Source organism: Octodon degus, unplaced genomic scaffold (assembly GCF_000260255.1).
Source record: "Octodon degus isolate 3935 unplaced genomic scaffold, OctDeg1.0 scaffold00228, whole genome shotgun sequence".
NCBI lineage: Eukaryota > Metazoa > Chordata > Mammalia > Rodentia > Octodontidae > Octodon > Octodon degus.
Window position 1 is genome coordinate 1,240,693 of NW_004524804.1, and position 5,624 is coordinate 1,246,316.

Sequence of the window (5,624 nt, forward strand, 5' to 3'; positions counted from 1 at the left end):
CTCTTCTTGACTTGATGTTTTGTATTGAGAAATCTACCGTGATTCCTATGATTTCTGTTATAGGTGATCTGTCTCATTCCTCAAACAGCTTTTAATATTCTGTTCTTTTGCTGAGTTTCTAGGATTGTGATTATTACGTGACTGAGTATAGATTTGTTTTGCTTACAGCTAATTGGAGTTCTATATGGCTCATTTCTCTGTATGCCAGTATTGTTTTCCATGCTTGGTAAATTTGCTGTACTATTTCTGCAAAGTCTTTTTATGTCATTTGTGTTGACTCATGCTGTTTCATTTACACCTATCAGACTTTTTTGCATCATCCTGCAGCTGTTTAATTATTATTTTCTTGTTCATTGTTATTTTTAAGCCATCTTTTCTTTCATACCTGCAATGGTGTCTTCACAGCCTGAAAGTCTGTCTTCACTGTTGTTAGAGCAGTTTTGCCAGCTTTCAATGAAATTCTTAATTTTCTAGGCATCTGTTTGAATCTTTATCACACATTCTAATTTTTTCCTGTATTGTTCATTTTTCTCTCCTCTATTGTTTTTTTTTTTTTTTAATCTATGTCTTCTTTAAATGTGCTAAACAATTCTTCTGAGATTGTTGTCATTTACTTTTTTTACCTGACAGGTTATTTCTTATCTGATTTCTTCTCTAGCCCAAAGGAGTTGTTTCTTTGTTTCATGTGCTATCATTTCAGAAATTTCAGGTGTGTGATGTCCATGTTCTTCTACGATCTTTCTCCTGGAGGTGTTGGGTGGCTAGAATCTGAGCTTGCCTTTTGCTCCGTGACTTTGCTACTTTTGAAGCTGCCAATGTCCATCCCAGCTCAGCAGTGATATAGGGTGTCAGGGTGCAGGTCAGCAAGGCTTGTGTGACAGTGGGGAGCAGGTAGTCTCACCAGGGCTCCTTTTCTCCAGGGTTCAGTGGGGTTCCCCAGCAGTGAGGAGGTCCGACCCATAGCTCAGGAAGGCTCCCAGTGTGGTGGGAGGGCCGCACAGGGCTCACCAGGTCTCCGCAGCTCCCGGGGTCAGCCTGCCTTCTAGCGCAGCGCCCGCGACACGTGTGTGGCAGCCGCTCAGCAAAGCTCCCAGGAGGGCATGGGCGGGGCGCAGCCTGCCAGGCCCGTAGCTCTGCGGCTCAGTCTGCTTTCTGCCTTGCAATTGTTTCTACAGGTTCTCAAGCTGAATGGTTCATTCCAAGTTCAGTTTCATGTGAAGCGTGTGTGGTTACTGTCACTGCTTATGTTTAGACGTCCCCAAAGCGTCATGTGCTCATAGACCGGGCTTTTCACAGGCGGCGGGTTGTCGAGTGTGATGCTGAGCTTCAGGGTGTGTGTTTGCTGAGTGAGTCCGGCGACTGGGTCCGCGTAGTTCTGAGAGCGGACGTGGGAAGGCCTCCGTGGGTGTGAGTCCCGCCTGCCTTCAGGGAGAGAGCCGGGCAGGAGGCGAGGAGCAGAAGCGGGGCTGCCGCCCTCCCCCGCCGTCCGTCGGCTGCTCCCAGCTGCTCGCTGGCTCCCTGCCTCCTGCCTGACCGGTTCACTCCAGCGACGCCCCTACCAGCCCCCCACGATGCACTGAGAACTCTGCGCCTTTGAGCCAAACCAGTGTTTTCTCCTTGAAATTTGGATGTCAGGTATTGTTTCTCAGCAAGGAGAAAAGTAACTAAAATAATTAGGAATTTTCTTATGAGTAAATTTTTGACCCCATCCCCAAATTCTCAGCACATTTACTACAATCATGGCTAATGTGTATATAATGTATCATCTTAGTATTCATAGCTCATCTGTCTAAAAACACTGGCTGCCGCTCGAGCCGGAAAGCTCACCGGCTGAACCGAGAGGAGCGTGTCACCTGCTTACTCTCCCCCGGACGTGGCCTCTTCCTCTGCCTGCTGCTTTGCATCTAGTTTTCTTGAGACTGGCTCTGTTTTCTGCCAGAGATGGGGGGTTGCTTGCTTGTATCCGGCAAGACGGAATGAGGAAAATTTGTCCTTGCCATGAGGTATAAGGAATTTTCTCCAGACTGGATCAATGATAGCCTGGAACCAGAAGCAGACGTGAAGACCAGGAATAGTCCGCGGCGCACCCTGATTTCGGGATCAGGATCGGCTTCTGCAGACGCAGGGGACAGACGCGCAACCACGCCGGAGGGCGGGAGAGGGAAAGTGACGTTGGCTGGGGACACACCTTTCTTTTTATCAGCTTTTGTGTAGCTTTACATGGACTTTATTGTTATTAGTAGTGATTTATGTGAGATCCTTTTATATTAATGGTAGATGGTTGAAACAAAGCCTTAATACTGTTTGTTGACTTACTTAATTTTAATTGTTTTAATGATTTTGTTTTTCACATGGAAAAGTTGGCAGTTTTATATAGCCAGATCTACTCGTTAATTTTTTTATTTCATTAACTTGTAGAAACACATTATTATTAATCCTTTTCTTATGCGTGGTTTCTGTAAATATTATTTTGATGTGTGGTATGTGATGAGTTTCCCTTTTTATTTTTACATTTTTCAGCTTGTTAACTGGTTATCAGTTCATCTATTAAGTAAATTTTTCTTTTTCCACTGACTTTTAAAAATTAACAGGGAGGTATTTAAAATTTCTTTTATATCTAATTAGAATACTAAAAATTTATAATTTGTTTAGCATTCAAAATTAACTTTTCAGTCTATTTTTAACACTCAAGGGCCCCTTGGTGAACCTTTTAGAAACACGTGCCTGAACTGCAGTACACAACTTATTTATTGCAAAATGCCAACACTGCAATTAAACTCAAATACTGACATTTTAGTTTAGAAAAAAAAGCACTCATACATGAACATCTTTTGTTTGAAAAGAAAAATACCTGAGATTCTGCCCTAGAGGAGTGGAGGAGACTGAGGTACTAGCACCTAGCCTCGCCGTGGGGCACCCATGTGTTATCTGCGTTAGCACCTGCAGCACCTTTTCTGGGCTGCACTCTGCATCTCACGAGGGGCACAGTGGGGAGCTAGGTCACTCTTCCTGTCTCTCAGCCTGCACCTGAAGAGGTGGGAAGGATTTTACAGATGCTTCCTGGGATGTCCACAGAAGATGCAAGGGCTGCCTATTGGTGCCAAAGTCAGGGATGCTGAGGCCTCCTTTGAAGACAACCAGTGGACACTGCTGGTGAGTTGAAATTTGAGATGACTGTCCTTGCAGGGAATGTGGAAGTGTTTCTCTTCATTTGCATCTACTCTGCTGCGTTCAGAGTGCTCACTTAGGCAACAGTGTCCTCTATTGCTGTGTTTTCCAACCCTGTCTCTTTCTGTGAGGAGACCTATTAATGATAATAAACAGTAGTTCATGGTCTTTCTAACATATTGAAAGAAATTCAGAATTCAAGAGTTCATTATTTTCCAGAGGTAGCCCCTGTGAGGGAGGGGAAATGGCTGGCACTGTGGCGATTGCAGGCCACGTTGCCCTCGGCTTTTGAAACACCCATGGCACACCGGAGGTGGCGTGATTCGCTCCCTTGCGGGGGTGAACATAGCCATTTGCAGATGGCATTCAGAGAGGATAATTAGTTCACTTTTGATATCTCTCCAGGTTTCTTTCAGTACAAATATCTGATACATTGACATAATACAAGAATTAAGCCTTCCCATGAGTCAACTGTGCAATGGTCCTATCGTAAGCCTCACAAGTATATGACGCCATTCCTGGAATCCCAAGTGGGGCCAGGCTGTGAAATTAATCTCAAAAGTTAATCTTTTCAAGGAAAAAAATCTCTCTTTATTGAAAGACTAGAGTGTCTTTATGTATCAAACAGTGAAACAAGCACACAGAATAGTTGCATTACCATGTGCTCTGCCTTCAGCCAATGGTCAGGGTCAACACGAGGGCAAAGTCGCCATGTGAGAGGTCACAGGTGCCACGTTAGTTCTGTTCATATTTAAGGGCTCAGAGTTCTTTCATGTATACTTTCCACAGTCTTATCATTAACATACCTTTTCTTATAAGGCAATTCAAATTCAGTTTCACAATCGGAGAAAAAAATATCTGTCAGTTAAAATTATAAGTTACTTTTTCTCCAAATATTGGAATTTTCTATCCTATCAAATAGCACTAGGGTGCTAATTTGTTTGTCTTAAGCAGAATGAAAGCTCTTGGGACGGGAGCTGTGGAAGCTCGCTTAGCTACTGCAAGTTTTGGCAGGGTGTGGCAGCTGCTTAGATGACTCCCAAGTGAAGCACGATGCCCCACCTGCGGTAACAGATGATCTACAGTAGAGGCTTACCTTCTCCTTGAGCCCACCCCATCAAACAAGCAAGTGATAACATTAAAATAGCTTAAATCTGAATCAAAATCAAACAGGGAAAAACAACAGCATCCAAAAGGCCATCTTTCTCATGTGACCTTGCCTTAACTGGTAATGGTAACCACGGCAAGCAGGCTTCACCTAGACTTTCTTATTTGCTGCTGTAACTGCAGCCACTTCTCCATAACACTGAGCTGAACTCACTGAAAGGGGATCTCTAGGGCTCAAAGAGCGCTTGAACTCGCAAACACTGGGGGTAGCCATCGTCTGACTGATGAACCTTCATCCTGAAAATAACTTGGGCATATGAGGAATTTACAGCGTCATAGAGATCATTGAAAGAAATGTGTTTAGAAAGACTCGACACGCACAGCTAAATGCTTTCTGGCTCTCCACATGTTTGTGACAACAAATGTACCTCAAATGTTCTGTAATTGCTCCTGTAGATTGAGAGTTGTCATCTTGGCTTAGAATTGTGTATCTGCTCTCAGGAGCAAATAATAAAACATTTGTTTGTGCATTGATGAGCATCATAAAAATCATTGTCTCTCTTAGGTCTTTGAAAACCATGAATTCCAAAGCATCTCCTTAAACAACTGAGGCTGTGAGCTTCTCCTGGAGCATCTGACAGGCGCGACACATCCTTTCTGGAGACAGGAGCCACCTTCTTGTTTGATCTGGGCAGCGTGCCTATTCTGCCAGCTACCTTTGTGGAAAAGGGAGCCATGTTTGGAAAGGAGTCAGCAAACCTCAGATTGCAATTGTTTTCCTTGCCAAGAAAGCAGAGTTGTGCTGAAGCTCTGACAGCTGTGCCTTGTCAAGGGGGGGACTTCAACGGGGACACAGAGGCGCAGTTATCGCTGGCAGGCATCCTGCCCCAGCCATGTGCATAATCTGTCCATCATTTAAAAACTGGTGTGCGTCATTCTGGATGGCTCTACTGAGAAACAGCAACAGCGTGGTTTTTTTTTTTTTTTTTTCTTCTTCTTCTTATTTTGGCTTTCTAAAAACAATGAAGACATTTTTGCTCAGGGGAAAAAAAGGAGATAATTACAGATCAATTTCAAATATGTCGGGGGCAAAGTTATAAAGAGTGTGTTCAGCTGGAATGCAGGCATTTTCATCATTTCCACAGTCAGTTAAAATACAGGCACTGCTTGGCAATGCTGTCTCAGTTTCAGACTAAAGGCTGCAGTTCTCCACAGCTTTCACGAATCTGGCTGCAAAAGGAAGAATTTTTGTTCTGGCAAAATGGCTGCCTAGAAAGACTGAAACACTGAGACAGCCTGTCTGCCTGTCTGTCTGCCACCTGCCTGTCTGTCTGCCACCTGCCTGTCTG

At 44.1% G+C, this 5,624-nt stretch overlaps 1 pseudogene; it reads right to left on the reverse strand.

Annotated features, from left to right (window-relative positions):
- The window catches only part of LOC101575804, a 13,779-nt pseudogene that overhangs the window by 7,446 nt on the left and 709 nt on the right, over positions 1–5,624 (reverse strand).